The 19,592-nt window shown below is 45.3% G+C and overlaps 1 protein-coding gene across 6 annotated transcripts in view; it reads right to left on the bottom strand.

Moving 5' to 3' along the window:
- Positions 1-16,211, bottom strand: part of DZIP1L (DAZ interacting zinc finger protein 1 like) — a 60,760-nt gene extending 44,549 nt beyond the window's left edge. For 4 of the 6 annotated variants that reach the window (XM_027960100.3, XM_027960122.3, XM_027960125.3 and 1 more), the window contains exons 1-2: positions 15,677-15,949; positions 11,230-11,306 (exon numbers count right to left, since the gene is read on the bottom strand). The gene's annotated coding sequence lies outside the window, so the exon portion shown is untranslated. Of the gene's footprint in view, positions 1-11,229; positions 11,307-15,676 lie in introns of all 6 variants that reach the window. The other 2 variants (XM_060395433.1, XM_042236662.2) reach the window with 1 other exon arrangement.
- Between the last annotated feature and the right edge of the window lie 3,381 nt (positions 16,212-19,592).

Below are 19,592 nucleotides of genomic sequence, written 5' to 3'. Positions count from 1 at the left end.
CTAAAAAACAAAACAAGTGAACAAACATAACAAAATAGAAACAGACTTGTAGATACAGAGGAAAAACTGGTGATTGCCAGAGGGGAGTAGGGTGGAGGAATGAGGACAACAGGTGAGGGAGATTAAGAGGTACAAACTTTCAGTTACAAAATAAACAAGCACTAAGATGTCATGTAGAGCACTGAGAACACAGTCAATAAAATTATAATAACTTTGTATGGTGACAGATGGTAACTAGACTTATAGTGGTAATCATTCTGTAAAGTGCAAAAATATTGAATCACTATGTTGTATCCCTAAACCCAATATAATACTGTAAGTCAAATACACGTCAATAAAAATTAAGATATTCAAACACTTCTACAAACTGTTTCCCAACTACCCTTCTAACTGCATTTCCCACCTACCGTCTACTTGCTGTCCAAACTTTCATATCTCTGGGTTATTTACCCAAAGGCACGGTTTTTAAGTGCTTTATAAAGAATAACTCGAGACTTCCAGCTCAGGATGGCGGAGCAGAAGGACGTGCGCTCATCTCCTCCTCCAAGAGCACCAGGATTGCAACTAGTTATTGAACAACTATCGACAGAAGTGGAGCAGAGCAAGACCATATGGTCCTTCCCCACCCTGCACCATCTCCTCTGCCTGTCTTTTGCCTACGGAAAACGTTAGTCAAAAAATAAGTTTAATCAGAGAAGTGAGAAACAAAGGAAAACAGTCTAAGGAAACTAAGTAATAATAAGGTAGTCATTAAGCAGAGTCAAGGACCTTTAGTTCTTTCTCAAGGGCTACAGGTAATATTCTGAGCCATATCCTGTGAGCTGTCTAATAGATATACCAAAACGCCAGGTGCAGAAGTGAACTACACGATGACCAGACTACCCAGGACATGAGCTGCCACAATTCAGGGAACTGATGCAAAGAAATGGGAACAAGTGAACCCAGGAACTGAAGATTAACTATACCTAAAACAATCAAGATGATGCTAGTCAGACAACTGATGACCATTTGGAAGATGACTGTTAGAAATGACTGTACTGGTTCTGCATGTTTCCCAGACACACACTTTGTCCATAAAAGCTCTCACCCTCTGCTTGGAGGAGGGGGCCACCCACCCCAGTTGCCAGCATCTGAAATAAACCAAACTTTCCTTTCCACCAACCTGGCCTATTTACTGACTTTTGAATGGCAAGCAGCCAGGTCCCCAACACATACCCTTCGGTAACAGAAGGACACTGGAACCCACCAAAAAAGATACTCCACATCCAAAGACAAAGAAGAAGCCACAGGAACGAGACAGAAATTGCTAGGCAGTCAGTGAAGGACTCTGAGACCTCAGTTTTGTTTTCAATAAACATCTCACTCCATTAGCCTGAAGCTATACCTGTTGTCACAAATTCCTGGAATGTGTCCTTGGTCTGATAAATTATCAGCAGTGGGATCCAGGAAAGGGTAGTGATTAACTTCCAACCCATTTGCCTGAGGAAAAAACAACCGTTAATCTTAAGGCCATTCAGTTCAGTTCACTCTCTCACTTTCCAACTCTGCGACCCTATGAACTGCAGCATGACAGGCCTCCCTGTCCATCATCAGCTCCCGGAGTTTACTCAAACTCACGTCCTTTGAGTCGGTGATGCCATCCAACCATTTCATCCTCTGTCATCCCTTTCTCCTCCCACCTTCAATCTTTCCCACCATCAGGGTCTTTTCAAATGAGTCAGTTCTTTGCATCAGGTGGCCAGAGTATCGGAGTTTCAGCTTCAGCATCAGTCCTTCCAATGAATATTCAAGACTCATTTCCTTTACAATTGACTGGTTGGATCTCCTTGGAGTCCAAGGGACTCTCAAGAGTCTTCTCCAACACCACAGTTCAAAAGCATCAATTCTTCGGCGCTCAGCCTTCTTCACAGTCCATCTCTCACATCCATACAAGATTATTGGAAAACCCATAGCCTTGTCTAGACGGACCTTTGCTGGCAAAGTAATGTCTCTGCTTTTTAATGTGCTGTCTAGGTTGGTGATAACTTTTCTTCCAAGGAGCAAGAGTCTTTTAATTTCATGGCTGCAATCACCATCTGCAGTGATTTTGGAGCCCACGAAAACAAAGTCTGTCGTTCTTTCCATTGTTTCCCCATCTATTTGCCATGAAGTCATGGGACCGGATACCATTGTCGTCATGTTTTGAATGTTGAGTTTTAAGCCAACTTTTTCACTCTCTTCTTTCACTTTCAAGAAGCTCTTTAGTTCTTCCCTTTCTGCCATAAGGGTGGTGTTATCTGCATATCTGAGGTTCTTGATATTTCTCCCAGCAATCTTGATTCCAGCTTGTGCTTCACCCAGCCCACCATTTCTCATGATGTACTCTGCATATAAGTTAAATAAGCAGAGTGACAATATACAGCCTTGACGTACTTCTTTCTCTATTTGGAACCAGTCTGTTGTTCCATGTCCCATTCTAACTGTTGCTTCCTGATCTGCATGCAGATTTCTCAAGAGGCAGGTCAGGTAGTCTGGTATTCCCATCTCTTTAAGAATTTTCCACAGTTTGTTGTGATCCACACAGTCAAAGGCAATAAAGCAGAAATAGATGTTTTTCTGGAACTCTCTTGCCTTTTTGATGATGTTGGCAATATATCTAGTCTATTTTCAAATGTCCAGGGGGCATGAAAAAGGGTGGTACTTTAATCCAAGGATCAACAAGAGTCATAAAAATGTTAAACATTGTGACCTTTAAACCGATTGGTTAAAAATGATGTATTTTAAGGACAGGAGCCAACAAAAAGTGTACAAATTAATACTGGTAAGGATACAAAACTGCTGTAATACCCACCCTTTGGGAGACTCTTTACCCCTGCTCAGCGCCTTTGCTGAGAGCTTTGTACTTTGCTTCTCTTTAATAAATCCTATTCACTTGCTACTGTGTTTGCATGTTTGTGAAGTTCATGCTCCACAAACAAGAGCTCGGATTCCCATTTCAGCAAGATGGTAGGAGGGGCAAAATCACGATAACATCAACTCTCACACCTGCTGGATAGGTGACCTACAGCCTAGACAACAGTAATACCAAAGAAGTTCTCACACTATTATGAAGGTTCTGAACCCCACATCAGGTTTCCCAGCCTGGGGATCTGACAAAGGACTGGGAATCCCCAGGGAATCTGGTCTTGAGGGCCAGAGAGATTTGATTGTAGACCTTCCAGAGGACTGAGGGAAACAGATTCTAGTCTTGGAAGGCATAAACAAAATTTTGCATGCACCAAAACCCAGAGGAGAGGAGCAGCGATCCCACAGAAGATGGAACCAAAACTACCTGCTAGTATTGGAGGGCCTCCTGCAGAGGCATGGGTCGGCAGGGGCTCACCACAAGGATGGGGCACTGGAAGGTCCCCCTTGGCCTAAGTCTTCTTGGTCAGTCACTCAGTCATGTCTGACTCTGTGACCTCACCAGGCTTCCCTGTCCATCACCAGCTCCAGGAGCTTACTCAAACTCATGTCCATAAAGTTGCTGATGCCATCCAACCATCTCATCCTCTGACGTCCCCTTCTCCTCCCACCTTCAATCTTTCCCACCATCAGGGTCTTTTCAAATGAGTCAGTTCTTTGCATCAGGTGGTCGAAGTATTGGAGTTTCAGCTTCAACATCAGTCCTTCCAATGAATATTCAGGACTCATTTCCTTTACGATTGACTGGTTGGATCTCATTGGAGTCCAAGGGACTCTCAAGAGTCTTCTCCAACACCACAGTTGAAAAGCATCAATTCTTCAGCACTCAGCTTTCTACATAGTCCAACACTCACATCCATATATGACTACTGGAAAAACCATAGCTTTGACTAGACGGACCTTTGTTGGCAAAGTAATGTCTCTGTTTTTTAATATGCTGTCTAGGTTGGTCATAACTTTCCTTCCAAGGAGCAAGCGTCTTTTAATTTCATGGCTGCAGTTACCATCTTCAGTGATTTTGGACCCCCAAAAATAAAGTCTCTCAAACTGTTTCCATTGTTTCCCTATCTATTTGCCATGAAGTGATGGGACCAGATGCCATGATCTTAGTTTTCTGAATGTTGAGTTTTAAGCCAGCTTTTTCACCCTCCTCTTTCACTTTCATCAAGAGACTCTTCCTCGCTTTCTGCCACAAGAGTGGTGTCATCTGCATATCTGAGGTTATTGATATTTCTCCCAGCATTCTAGATTCCAGTCTGTGCTACACCCAGCCCACCATTTCACATGATGTACTCTGCATATAAGTTAAATAAGCAGGGTGGCAATGTACAGCCTTGATGTATTCCTTTCCCTATTTGGAACCAGTGTTCCATGTCCAGTTCTAACTGCTGCTTCTCGACCTGAATACAGATTTCCCAGGAGGCAGGTCAGGTGGTCTCGTATTCCCATCTCTCTAAGAATTTTCCACAGTTTGTTGTTATCCACACAGTCAAAGGCTTTGGCATAGTCAATAAAGAAGTAGATGTTTTTCCAGAACTCTCTTGCTTTTTTGATGATCCAACAGATGTTTGCTTTTCTAAATCCAGCTTGAACTTCTGGAAGTTCACAGTTCACATATTGTTGAAGAATTCTGAGCATTACTTTCCTATCTTGTGAGATGAGTGCAATTATACAGTAGTCTGAACATTCTTTGGCATTGCCTTTCTTTGGGATTGGAATGAAAATTGACCTTTTCCAGTCCTGTGGCCACTGCTGAGTTTTCCAAATTTTCTGGCATATTGAGTGGAGCACTTTCACAGCACCATCTTTTAGGATTTGAAATAGCTCAATCACTTCCACTAGTGATGCCTCCTATGGCCCACTTGACTTTGCATTCCAGGATGCTTGGCTCAAGGTGAGTGATCACACCATTGTGGTTATCTGAGTCATGAAGATCTTTTTTGTATAGTTCTTCTTGCCACAGTGTATTCTTGCCACCTCTTCTTAATATCTTCTGTTTCTATTAGGTCCATACCATTTCTGTCCTTTATTGTGCCCATCTTTGCATGAAATATTCCCTTGGTATCTCTAAATTTCTTGAAGAGATCTCTAATCTTTCCCATTCTATTGTTTTCCTCTATTTCTTTGCACTGATCACTGAGGAAGGCTTTCTTATCTCTCCTTGCTATTCTTTGGAACTCTGCATTCAAATGGGTATATCTTTCCTTTTCTCCTTTACCTTTCGCTTCTCTTTTTTTCTCAGCTATTTGTAAGGCCTCCTCAGACAACCATTTTGCCTTTGTGCATTTCTTTTCCTTGGGGATGGCCTTGATTGCTGCCTCCTGTAAAATGTCACAAACCTCTGTCCTTAGTTCTTCCACACACTCTATCAGATCTAATCCCTTAAATCTATTTGCCACTTCTACTGTATAATCATAAGGGATTCAATTTAGATCATACTTGAATGGTCTAGTGGTTTTCCCTAATTTCCTCTTGGAGGTCACCATTAACCTTACCATACAGCCCTTAGACCCTAGGGCTGAGTCATCTCAGGCCAAACAACTACCAGGAAGGGAAACAATCCCACCCATCAGCAGATAATTAGATTAAAGCTTTACTGAGCAAGGCCCTGCCTATCAGAGCAAGACCCAGTTTTTCCCACCATGAGTCCCTCCCATCAAGAATCTTACACAAGCCTCTTTAGCCTCATCTATCAGAGGACAGACAGAAGCAAGAAGAAGCAGCTAAAACAAAAACCAAGTTACAGAAAGTTAATCATGATGAAAAAGCAGAAGGTTATGTCTCAGATGAAGGGATAAGAAAAAATCCCAGAAAAACAATTAAATGAAGTGGAGACAGGCAACCTTCCAGAAAAAAAAATAATGATAGTGAAGATATAGCGCAGGTGGCTGCGAGCCGGCGCACTAAGCGCGGCAGAGAGAAGCTACCCCATGTCCGAGGTCAAGGGCAGTGGCCTAGAGTGCCAGGCTGCAACGGCGCAGGAATGGCCGAGAGGAGCTACCCCGCATCCGAGGTCAGGGGCGGCAGCTGGGAGGAGACACCCTGTGTCCGAGCTCAGAGGCAGCGGCTGGGAGGAGCTACCCCGCGTCCGAGGTCAGTGGCGGCCAGGAGGACACCCCGTGTCGGAGCTCAAGGGTAGCCAGGAGAAGCCACCTCGCGCCCGAGGCCAGGGGCGGTGACCCTGAGGAGCCACCCTGAGCCTGAGGCCAGGGGCAGCAGCTGGGAAGAGCCACCCTGAGCCCGAGGCCAGGGGCAGCAGCTGGGAGGAGCCAACCATGCCCAAGGCCAGGGCCGGTGGCCTGGACGAGCAAGCAGAGGAGCGGTGGCTGCGCAGACACAGGAGGGCCTAGAGGAGCTGTCCCACGTTGAAGGTCAGGAACGGTGGCGGTAAGGAGATACCCCTCATCCAAAGTAAGGAACAGCGGCTGTGCTTTGCTGGAGCAGCCGTGCAGAGATACCCACGCCAAGGTAAGAGAAACCCAAGTAAGATGGTAAGTGTTGCAAGAGGGCATCAGAGGACAGACACACTGAAACCATACTCACAGAAAACTAGTCAATCTAATCACACTAGGACCACAGCCTTGTCTAACTCAATGAAACCAAGCCATGCCTGGAGGGAATGGCAAACCACTTCAGTATTCTTGCCTTGATAACCCCATGAACAGTAGAAAAAGGCAAAATGATAGGATACCTAAAGAGGAACTCTCCAGGTCATTAGGTGTCCAATATGCTACTGGAGATCAGTGGAGAAATAACTCCAGAAGAATGCAGGGATGGAGCCAAAGCAAAAACAATACCCAGTTGTGGATGTGACTGGTGACAGAAGCAAGATCCGATGCTGTAAAGAGCAATATTGCATAGGAACCTGGAATGTCAGGTCCATGAATCAAGGCACATTGGAAGTGGTCCAACAAGAGATGGCAAGGGTGAATGTCGACATTCTAGGAATCAGCAAACTAAAATGGACTGGAATGGGTGAATTTAACTAAGATGACCATTACATCTACTACTGCAGGCAGGGAATCCCTCAGAAGAAATGGATAGCCATCATGGTCAACAAGAGAGTCCAAAATGCAGTACTTGGATGCAGTCTCAAAATCGACAGAATGATCTCTGTTCATCTCCAAGGCAAACCATTCAATATCACAGTTATCCAAGTCTATGCCCCAACCAGTAACGCTGAAGAAGTTGAAGTTGAAAGGTTTTATGAAGACCTACAAGATCTTTTAGAACTAACACCCAAAAAAGATGTCCTTTTCATTATAGGGGACTGGAATGCAAAAGTAGGAAGTCAAGAAACACCTGGAGTAACAGGCAAATTTGGCCTTGGAATGTGGAATGAAGCAGGGCAAAGACTAATAGAGTTTTGCCAAGAAAATGCACTGGTCATAGCAAACACCCTCTTCCAACAACACAAGAGAAGACTACACATGGACATCACCAGATGGTCAACACCGAAATCAGATTGATTATATTCTTTGCAGCAATAGATGGAGAAGCTCTATACAGTCAACAAAAACAAGACCAGGAGCTGATTGTGGCTCAGATCATGAACTCCTTATTGCCAAATTCAGACTTAAATTGAAGAAAGTAGGGAAAACCGCTAGACCATTCAGGTATGACCTAAATCAAATCCCTTATGATTATACAGTGGAAGTGAGAAATAGATTTAAGGGTCTAGATCTGACAGATAGAGTGCCTGATGAACTATGGAATGAGGTTCGTGACATTGTACAGGAGACAGGGATCAAGACCATCCCCATGGAAAAGAAATGCAAAAAAGCCAAATGGCTGTCTGGGGAGGCCTTACAAATAGCTGTGAAAAGAAGAGAGGCGAAAAGCAAAGGAGAAAAGGAAATATATAAGCATCTGAATGCAGAGTTCCAGAGAATAGCAAGAAGAGATAAGAAACTCCATACTAAGGATTATATAACAACATGTATCCTGCTTGAGGACAGTTTCTCCTTCCTGAAACCCTTCTGGCTAATCTTGTTATCTTAAAATGTAAATTATGGGAGTGGATCTAGTAAGATCTTTACAACTTTGAGACATTCTTTTGATTTACTGTAATAATTAATTACAAAGTATATAACTCCCTTGATAACACTAGTGAGGGGGGCATTCTCCGATCCCTTTCTAATGTCTATGTCAGAAACTTTCTCTGTCCCTTTTCTTACTTTAATAAAACTCTGCTACACACACACACACACACACACACACACAACATAAATGGATTAAATGCACCAGCCAAAAGACACAGAATTACTGGGTAGATAAAAACATGTGCAAGTATGCACTTCCAATTACCACATCACTCTGCTTGACCCCCAAATAATTGTATGTAATTATTTTATATTGTTAAGTTAATCATGTTCCCATTATGGCTTGCAATTGTAATTGTCTTTTAATTTTTGTCTGGCTATTGATAGTGAAAACTGACAAACATTTCTTACTCTTGTGATTATGTAATTATTACTCACTTAATACCATTATATCATTATTGATCAACAGAAAAATTATAGAACTCTATATCACCAAAACTAGGATCTAATAGAAAAGCCTGTAATCATTTATTAAAATCCAGATGCATATCAGAATTATCTTAAAATTTTTTAAAAAAATGCTAATGCTCAGTAGTCATGTATGGATGTGAGAGTTGGACTGTGAAGAAGGCTGAGCACCAAAGAATTGATGCTTTTGAACTGTGGTGTTGGAGAAGACTCTTAAGAGTCCCTTGGACTGCAAGGAGATCCAACCAGTCCATTCTGAAGGAAATCAACCCTGGGATTTCTTTGGAGGTACTGATGCTAAAGCTGAAACTCCAGTACTTTGGCCACCTCATGCGAAGAGTTGACTCATTGGACAAGACTCTGATGCTGGGAGGGATTGGAGGCAGGAGAAGGGGACTACCGAGGATTAGATGGCTGGATGGCATCACTGACTCGATGGACATGAGTCTGAGTGAACTCCAGGAGCTGGTAATGGACAGGGAGGCCTGGCGTGCTGCAATTCATGGGGTCGCAAAAAGTCGGACGCAACTGAGTGACTGAACTGAACTGAATGCTCAGGTATTGCTTATTTTCTCCAGAGCTCCAGATATGTGTCTAATGAGCAGTCATGTTTAAAAACAACTGCACTATATGATGACCTTTTACTTTTATCTAGTTTATTTCACTTTTTTCTATTCATATTCAGTGCTCCCGTATCATTAAGTTTATGCTCTCCAATTTCTCCATCTCTTCTTTTTTTTTCTGATGTTCTTTCTCAAGCCTTTATCAAGTGTAGCAAAAAAACTTTTGTACACATATATATATATATATAAATATGTGATTGAACAAGGAGCACGTGATTGAGGCCCTCTGCAAGGCTAGGTTCAAGTTTATTTTTTCTTTTTTTTTTTTTATCTTTTTTTTTTTTTTTTTTAGGTTCAAGTTTAATGCAGATGAATATGAAAACCTGGCTCATCCCAGAGGTCAACTATATTCCTAATCATAGCCTCTGGACAAACAGCAGAGCGACTCTCATGAGAGCCTTGGCCCTATCCCCTCCTTACTCATGCCCACCAATAAATCCTAGTTTCCTGTCAAAATAGGAAAAAAAAGAATCAGGACAAAGAGTAAGAATGGAATTGTACTTTGCAACCACATGGACTGTAGCCCACCAAGCTCCTCTGTCCATGGGTTTTCTCCAGGCAAGAATACTGGAGTGGACTGCCATGCCCTCCTCCAGGGGATCTTCCCAACACAGGGATTGAACCCCGGCCTCCAGCATTGCAAACGGAATCTTTACTGACTGAGCCACCACAGAAGCCCGAGAATTGAGTTAGGGTAAGTTAATTTGGACTCCTTGGAGAGAAATGCCATTCGGACAGTAAAATGCTCGATTTGCTGACCATCTGTGTCCTCAGCTTAATCCCCCAGGCTGCTAATGAAAGCTTAGCGTGCAGGAACCCTTATGGGTGGGTGCAAGCTCATCAGGGAGACGTCCCAGGGTGCACATTGACTGACAAGTGGTAACAGCTGTGTTCTAGCTGGCCTCCTAAGCAGCCCTTAAACCCTCATGTTTACACTCTGAGCACACTCTGTAAATACCCAAGGTGGCAGCCCCAATCCCAGTTATAGAAAATACTGAATTAGGGGGTCTGTGTTCATGAGTTTTTGTGTTGTGTGGCATGCTCAGTCATATCTGACTCTTTGCAACCACATGGACCGGCAGGCTCCTCTGTCCATGGAATTTTCCAGGCAAGAATACTGGAATGGGTTGCCACTTCTTAATCCAAGAGATCTTCCAAACCCAGGGATTGAACCCACCTATTCTGCATTGGCAGGCGGATTCTTTACCACTGCACCACCTAGGAAGCCCTCGTGAGTTTTTACTGAACCACAAAAGTATCATCCCTGAAATCCTAAGAGTCCAGTTTTCAGAAGTCCCAGGGCTCTGACATAAAAAGATGAGCAGAATTCCCTGGTGGTCAAGTGGTTAAGAATCTGCCTGCCAATGCAGGGGACACGGGTTCGATGCCTGGTCCAGGAAGATTCCACATGCCGCAGGGCAACTAAGCCCATGCGCGACATCTACTGAGCCTGAGCTCTAGACCTCAAGAGGCGCAACTACTAAAGCCCATGTACTCTCCGCCACAAGAGAAGCCACTGCAGTGAGAAGCCCAAGTGCCGCGCTAAAGACCCCCTGCTTGCTGCAACTAGAGAGAGCCCACGCACAGCAATGAAGACCTAGCACAGCAAAAATTTATGTATATATTTTAAAAGGTGAGCAGAACTGTGGAAATCTGAAGTTGATTAAGATGACAGCAGCTATCACTTATTAACTATCCATGTGCCAGGCACTGTGCCAGCATTTTATAGTTCTATTTCTAACCATCATACAGCCTTGTATGTGGCTATGATTTGCCTCATCTGATAGATGTAGAAACTGAGGCTCAGATAGGCTAAGGGACCTGTCGCCAGTCCTTCAATTACGAAGTTAGGAAGCCAAGATCAAAATCAAGTTCTGAGTCCAAAGCTTCTGAATTTTGCCAAACTACCTCCCAATGGTGATGATGATAATACAAAATATTCTTTCCCATTTTGTAAATTATAATACCTCAGATTTCTTGATCAAACTGCAAGGACTGAAAGAGTTTACAGCACATCATAACAGATCAGTGCTGGAGACCCTAATGTTTCCCTGTCTCCTTGTAGAATTTAGCCAAACACAACTCAGCTCCTCAGCTTGCATCCTGGTGCAGATGGGTGGAAGGCAAAGCCAAGTGAGAGTGCTTCTGGTTACCTGGAGACCACACACCCCAGAGGCAGGAACGCCGTGTTTTCTTCAAACTGAATTATCAGCAGACTGCTTTCCCACACCTGGGAACAGAAATGCAAAGCAAAAATGACTCCCCATCATTAGAAAATCAGGAACTATTAACCATCTCTAGATGTTTCAACGGGGTCCCAGGAACTTCCCAATACTAGACCACTGTCATGAACTAGTGGGATCCAAAAGAACGATATTTATGCTAGCATTCCAAATCATTCATTACTGAAGAGACAGTTTCTACCTGGAGTAACCTCACAGCTGAGATGGCAAGCCCATCTACCACCTAGCTTTGCACACTCCCAATGATGGGATGCTCACTACCTCACAAGGGAGCCACCTCTCAGTGAAACAACTCCTGGAAACTTTAAAATTCTTCTGAAACCTGCCACCTATCAACTGTCAAAGATGGTTTCCACAAAAACGACCAGTTGATTTTTTCAAAATAAAATTCTGATTTTTTTAACATAAATTAACAACTAGTGTACACCACCACCACTGCCACTTTGCTGTCTGTTCTGCTTCTTCAAGGATGCTGCCAGCACTTCCCTGGTGGTCCAGTGATTAAGAGGCGAAAGTGAAAGTCACTCAGTCACGTCCAACTCTGTGACCCCATGGACTGTGGCCCTCCAGTCTCCTCTGTCCATGAAATTCTCCAAGCAGGAATACTGGAGTGGGTAGGGATCTAACCCAGATCTCCGGCATTTCAGGTGGATTCTTTAGTGTCTGAGCCACCAGGGAAGCCCAAGAAAACTGGAGTGGGTAGCCTATTCCTTCTCCAGGGCATCTTTCCAGCCCAGGGATCAAACCAGGGTCTCCTGCATTGCCGACAGATTCTTTACCAGCTGAGCTACCAGGGAAGTCCAGTGATTAAGAATCTGCCTGCCAATGCAGAAGACGGGTTTGATCCCTGGACCAGTAACTTAGTTGCCTCATGGCAACTAAGCCCACACACCACAATGTGCCCTAGAGCTGGGGCTCTGCAACTAGAAAAAGGCCACGAGCAGCAGTGAAGACCCAGTACAGACAAAAATAAAAATAAATAAGAAACAACCTCTCAACACTTTTTTTTTTTTTTTTTAAGAATGCTGTCAAGCCAAGAGGAGCATTTGGAGGAGCCAAGCTTCCAAGGCAACTGCCAGGCAATCATTTACAAGCCTGCCCTGACTAGCAGCTAACTTGGCAGTGCAGGCCCCGGGGGAACTCAGGTGTGTCATTAGCACTAATTGTTCTGGCTGCCAAGGAAACCCTGGCAGAGTTTGCCAACAGGCTGTGTACACATGGTAGGCAAGGGAGCACTAGAGACCCCAGTGGAGACAAGAGTGACCCAGGAGCACTTTTGGAGCACTACCATTACAGACCTTGTTCTGCCTTGCTCTCTGTTTCTGCTTCTTTTCTAAAAAAGGAGACTTCCCTCCCCTTTTCAGTCTTTCTTGCCCATTATGTAGCAAGAAAGAGATCCACTCCACCAGGCACACAGCTCTCGCTTTATAGAACGTCTCCAATTTTTAAGAGACGATACCTTATTTTGGTTAAAGCCTATTTTAAGTTTGCCACAAAAGACTTTTCTTTAAAATAAAAATGGGATGTGACTTCCATGGAGATCCAGTGGTTAAGACACAACACTTCACTGCTGTAAGCATGTGTTCGATCCCTCGTCAGGGAACTAAGATCCCACATGCTGCGCAGCTCGGTCAAAAAATAGAAATAAATAAATAAAGTAAAATATTTTTTAAAATGGGAGATAAGGATTTGATTGACATCTCTTCGAAGTATTTTAGACATGACTACATACTGATAAGATTAATCTTCCCAGGTGCAAAACCGTCAAAAACCGACACAACTTTTCACATCTAAAAGAACAGCAGTTTATATAAAACTCCTAGAGGAGAACATAGGCAAAACACTCTCAGACATAAATCACAGCAGGATCCTCTATGATCCACCTCCCAGAATGCTGGAAATAAAAGCAAAAATAAACAAATGGGATCTAATTAAAATTAAAAGCTTCTGCACAACAAAGGAAAATATAAGCAAGGTGAAACGACAGCCTTCTGAATGGGAGAAAATAATAGCAAATGAAGCAACTGACAAACAACTAATCTCAAAAATATACAAGCAACTTCTGCAGCTCAACTCCAGAAAAATAAACGACCCAATCAAAAAATGGGCCAAAGAACTAAATAGACATTTCTCCAAAGAAGACATACGGATGGCTAACAAACACATGAAAAGATGCTCAACATCACTCATTATTAGAGAAATGCAAATCAAAACCACAATGAGGTACCACTTCACACCAGTCAGAATGGCTGCGATCCAAAAATCTGCAAGCAATAAATGCTGGAGAGGGTGTGGAGAAAAGGGAACCCTCCTACACTGTTGGTGGGAATGCAAACTAGTACAGCCACTATGGAGAACAGTGTGGAGATTCCTTAAAAAATTGCAAATAGAACTACCTTATGACCCAGCAATCCCACTGCTGGGCATACACACCGAGGAAACCAGAATTGAAAGAGACACATGTACCCCAATGTTCATCGCAGCACTGTTTATAATAGCCAGGACATGGAAACAACCTAGATGTCCATCAGCAGATGAATGGATAAGAAAGCTGTGGTACATATACACAATGGAGTATTACTCAGCCGTTAAAAAGAATTCATTTGAATCAGTTCTGATGAGATGGATGAAACTGGAGCCGATTATACAGAGTGAAGTAAGCCAGAAAGAAAAACACCAATACAGTATACTAACACATATATATGGAATTTAGGAAGATGGCAATGACGACCCTGTATGCAAGACAGGGAAAGAGACACAGATGTGTATAACGGACTTTTGGACTCAGAGGGAAAGGGAGAGGGTGGGATGATTTGGGAGAATGACATTCTAACATGTATACTATCATGTGAATTGAATCGCCAGTCTATGTCTGACGCAGGATGCAGCATGCTTGGGGCTGGTGCATGGGGATGACCCAGAAAGATGTTATGGGGAGGGGAGGTGGGAGGGGGGTTCATGTTTGGGAATGCATGTAAGAATTAAAGATTTTAAAATTTAAAAAATAAAAAACTAAAAAAAATAAAAATAAAAAAATAAAATAAAATAAAATAAAGTAAAAAAAAAATAATAATAAAAGAACAGCAGTTTAGAACATACTGGGCTTTCCTGATAGCTCAGTTGGTAAAGAATCTGCCTGCAATGCAGGAGACCCAGGTTCGATCCCTCAGTCAGGAAGATCCCCTAGAGAAGGGCATGGCAACCCACTCCAGTATTCTGGCCTGGAGAATTCCATAAACAGAGGAGCCTGGCGGGCTACAGTTCATGCAGTCGAAAACAGTCGGACACGACTGATCAACTCTTTTCTTCTTTCTTAGGACATACTGGTGTTTTTCTTCTCCATGGAGAAGCCACTGCTTCTCAGTAGAGTTTTTCCAACTTCAGATCCTGGGACACCAGACCCCCTTCAAATCCTCCCTAGTGGTAGGAGGTCCGGTGACAGATGGCATTGCAAGTGGTTAGCCTGCTGATCAGGACTGGCTCTCCCTGCAAGGGGCCCACAAGGAGGGCCCATCAAGTTATTTCCTTCCCTCTTTCTGTCAGTTTCAGTTGAGCCAACTGAAAGTTTGGTCCAAGAAGTTGGACCAAACTTCAGTTCCCTGGCAGAACCCAGTTATGCTGCACAAGTGAATCCGAGTTTCTGTTTCCACCTAAAGCATATAGCTTCATGTGACCATCTTATCAAGTTGGATGGTATCCAAAAAGATTTCCACGTGACAGAAACGTCTCCAGAGCATTGGTGCTGACGGAGACGACGGAATACCTCTTATCAGCCACTTGACTGCAGAACCGGCCTTCTCTAGGTGGGTTTGTCCTCACTGGCCAGTCCTCAGCTCCAGGAGGAGGCGTGAGAAACTGAGAGAAAGACCACCCACCCAGTCTGCCTCTGTGGGAGGCCGGTCAGAGCACCTCCCACTCATCAGGCCTCTCTTCAAAGTCTGGTTAGAAACGTTCCAAGAGACCCTGCAGGGGCAGGGCCTTAAGGAACAGGCCTGGATAACCCCTTCCCAGGTCCCAAACCTCTCCTCTGACGGGCCTCCTGGACACTTGTCCGGTACTAAGCAAGTTCCCCTGGGCTTTTTTATCTGCAGCCACCCCAAACGAAAAACATGATTGCTGCCTCCTCCTACACTCCAGCCTCGGGAAGCAAGGCGGAGGAACCAGAGATGCTTAATCCGTTTGTTTTTACATCACCTCATTACTAGAAGATCCCCCTTTACCTACAGAACGCAAAGCAGCAACTCCACCAGACCCCCAATCATTTTACTTTTTCCAAAAAGTGAAAATCCGAGGCCGCCCTCCCAGGGAAGCCCAATCCTGCGGGTTCAGTCATTCCTTCTCCCCCGCCCCCGAGTACCTGGGTCCGGAGTGGGCCAGGCACCGGGGATGGGGAAGCCGCCGGGCGCAAGGGGCGGCGCGTCCCGAGGCGGAGCTCCCCGCCGGACCCCGCTGGGCGTCGGAGGCGCTGCTGTTGAGCCTACTGCGACCAAGGCTCGCGTCGCTTGGACTGCACGCCGCTCCCGCTCGGGCCAAATTCCTGGCATAGTTTTCCCACGTGGCCCGGCTCACCTGGGGGTCCCCGGAACCCAGGCAGTGGGCAGAGGTCGCGAGAGAGCGGCTCCGCCCCTCCGCCCCGGCCCCGCCTCCCGACTCGCTCCACCGCCCCGGACCGAGGCTGTTCCCGGAATCCTCGCCGCCGCGCCGGCCTGGGATGCTTCCTCCGCTTTCAGCCCCCCACCCCGCGCGGCAGTTCAGGCTCTGGACGGCGCGGGGCAGAGCGGCCACCTGCTGCCAACCTGCGGGACCGGGGGCACAGAAAACCTCCGGGCGCCCGCAGCTGGAGGCTGGGGTCTCCGCTGCCTCCTGCTCCCGCGAGAGCCACCCCACCCGACCCCAAGGAGGGGCGGAGCCTCTCCCCAGTCCCTCCGGGACAAGCTATTTTTAGGTCCGTTACGGAAGCGGGAAGGAGGGAATGCCACGTTTAATCCTTCAGGAAAATCCAGGATCCTAGTGAGTGGCTCCCAGGCCTTGCTGAGAAGCAGGGACGCCCTCCCGTCTACACACACACACACACACACACACACACACACACACACACACAGCCCCCTACACCCCACCCGGTAGTCGCCTGACCTGCTGAATGCTGGGTCTACCAGTCCCAAACTAAAGGGACCTTCTTGTTTTCTGATGGAGAAGGAAATGGCAACCCACTCCAGTATTCTTGCCTGGAGAAGCCCATGGACAGAGGAGCCCGGGAAGGGGGCTGCAGTCCATGGGGTCGCAAAGAGTCGGACACGGCTGAAGCGACTTAGCACGCACGCATGCACTTGGTTTCTGATCCGAACCCATGCTAGCCCTTTGAGTAAATCCCAGGTCTGTTCAGATGGCCACGACTTTCTCGCCAACCCCCAACCATCTGGTCAGCCCCGGGGATCCAGTTGGGAAGTGCAGGACCATAGAAAGCTCTTTTTGGGTAACAGTCTTTGACCCCTTCCTATAGCCATTTGTTGTTTTACTGAGACTCGGATTTCTGTGGGTGGTTTTTTTTGTGTTTTTTTTTTACCCCCTTTAAGCCTTCTTACCACCCCAGCTACCAAGCTGTGTGAGGGGATATTCAAAACAAAACTGCATGGGGAAAAGTGTTGGCAATAACGTGGAGAAATTGGAACCCCTGTACACTGCTGTAAAAGTGTGAAATGGCATAGCCATTGTGGAAAAGAAAATGGTGACTTCTCAAAATATTAAACACGGAATTACCATATGATTCAGCGATTCTACTTCTGTGTATATACACTAAAGAATTAAAAGCAGAGACTCAAAAAGATGTCTGTACACCCATGTTCATAAAAACATTAGTCACAATAGCCAAAAGATGGAAATAACCGGAGTGTCCGTTAACGAATGGAAAATAAAATGTTATATATACATACATATATGCAGGCACACATATATATATCTAAGTCCTTAAAAAGGAATGAAATTCTGATACATACTACCACATGACTGAATCATGAAAACATGCTAAATGAAATGTCAAGCACAAAAGGACATAGATGATATGATCCCATTTATATAATGTACCTAGAATAGTCAAATTCATAGAAACAGAAAGTAGTATGGTGATTGCCAGGGCTAGGGGAAGGAGGGAATGGAAATTATTGTCTAATGGATACAGAGTTTCAGTCTGGGATGTTGGAAAAATTAGGTGGATGGTGGAGCTGGTTGCACAACAGCATGAATGTACTTAATGCCACTGAATAGTATACGTGAAAATGGCTAAAATTGTAAATGTGTAAGTGCACATTTAGGGTATGTGCATTTTACCACAATTTTTTAAATGTTAAAAAAGAAAAAAGAAAAGAAAAAAAAAAAAAAACGGGCAGGGACCAGGCCCAAATAGGAGTATCTGTGAGCCACCAGCTCTCATGGGAAGCCTTGTTCCCATGTTTTCCTGGCCAGGGCACCCTTTTCCCTCCAGGACTTCCTGCAGGAAGGCAGAGAATAATCCAGACTGTGGCGTCAAAGACGCATTTACATTCCACCTTCCCAGGCTGTGTAACCCTAGGAAGTCACTTACCCTCTCTGTGAAGTGGGGAAAATAAACTCTACCTACTTGCTAAGTTGCTTCAGTCGTGTCCAGCTCTTTCCTATCCTATGGACTGTAGCCCGCCAGGTTCTTCTGTCCTTGGGATTCTCCAGGCAAGAATGCTGGAGTGGGTAGTTATTTCCTCCTCCAGGGAATCTTTCCCACCTAGGGATCAAACTTGCATCTCTTATGTCTCCTGAATTGGCAGGCTGTTCTTTACTGTTAGCACCACCTGGGAAGCCCAGACTTTACCTAGCAGGTCATTATGAGAACCAACTTAGTTAAAACGTCTCAGCCAAGGGCCTAGCAGTCGCTAGCATGTCTTCAGAAGTTCCGTCAAATGTGAGGGCCGGGAGGCTTCTCAACTTAATTCCCTGAAGTATACGAAAAGTAGCTCTGTGCATGCGGACGTGTGTGTGTGTATGTGCACATGTGTGATTTGCACCAACCTCAGTTCCCCCCGTAGAAATGGGTGCTATCTGTTGCAGGGCTGTTGTGGGAAAATGAACTTGACATGCACCCAGATCCACCTTCTCAGTGATGCCAAAAGCTAAAGACTCCATCTTCAGCTGACCAAGACCTTCCATGCATGGAACCCACACACTCTGCCTTTACTGGGCCACAGTTTGACATTCAATAGCGCCAAGAGTTTCCAAGTGCCTGCTAGGAGGCAGGCTGCGTTCTAAGACCCACTAGATCATGTAGCGCTAGGAAGCCGTCACCTCTGCTGTGTCCCCTGTGCCACAGCACACACAAGACGTGGTGGCACGAGTGACAGCAGGTATGCAATGCAAAACACAGGAACAGGCCAAAGGAGACTGCCCTAGACGCCTACTCCAGGGGACATCCTGTCACCCTGAGTGGCGGGGTCATAACCATAGAATGGGAGGACAGAAGGTGGGTTCTCAATATCCGCGGTTTCCATTTTGCCCTGTAGCCCCTCACCACTTCCTCAGGCCAGTGCCAGATACCCACTGTCTGAGAGGCATAGACACCGCCACAACTGGTCTCCTTCCTGCACTTGGGGATGTGCCAGTGGGACATGTCTGCTGATTGAGGGTCTACATTAGACTCTGTTGTTATTGTTTAGTTGTTGTGTCTGACTCTTTTGCAACTCCAGGGACTGTAACCCACCAGGCTCCTCCGTCCATGGGATTTCCCAGGCAAGAATACTGGAGTGGGTTGCCATTTCCTTCTCCAGGGGATCTTCCCCACCCAGGGATCACCAGGGAAGCCCACTTTAGACTCTAAGGAGTCCACAGTTGGAGTGCCCTCTGCTGTCAACTGCTGGCATCACACTTTGGAAGCCTGCCGGGTTCCAGATCCCAATTTTTCAAAGGGCTTCTAGTGTGTGAGGGACAGGTCTCCCAGGGCTGGGCTGCTGACCACTGATGGTCCCAGAAGTGATTTGAGGTCAAAGGTGTACTGTTGGGTTCTCACCATATTAATATATATAGACAGGCATATAGTTAGAAGGACATTTTACATAAAAACCTGGTTTGCTAGTTTCTTGAAAAATCTGAGGATCTGGCATCAAAAAGCCTGCACTCACATACCAAGAACTGGGGGAACCTCTTACCTACTCTCTAACCCATTCCCTGAAAAAGTTCACTTTGAAGAAGTCTGTGTGCTTAGAGAAAGACCTCTTTTCTCAGGAAAACTCTCTCCTCTATTGCAGAATGAGATG

The sequence above is a fragment of the Ovis aries genome, chromosome 1, assembly GCF_016772045.2.
Source record: "Ovis aries strain OAR_USU_Benz2616 breed Rambouillet chromosome 1, ARS-UI_Ramb_v3.0, whole genome shotgun sequence".
NCBI lineage: Eukaryota > Metazoa > Chordata > Mammalia > Artiodactyla > Bovidae > Ovis > Ovis aries.
Note: the sequence above shows the minus strand (reverse complement) of the source record. Positions and strands in the feature narration are given on the sequence as shown.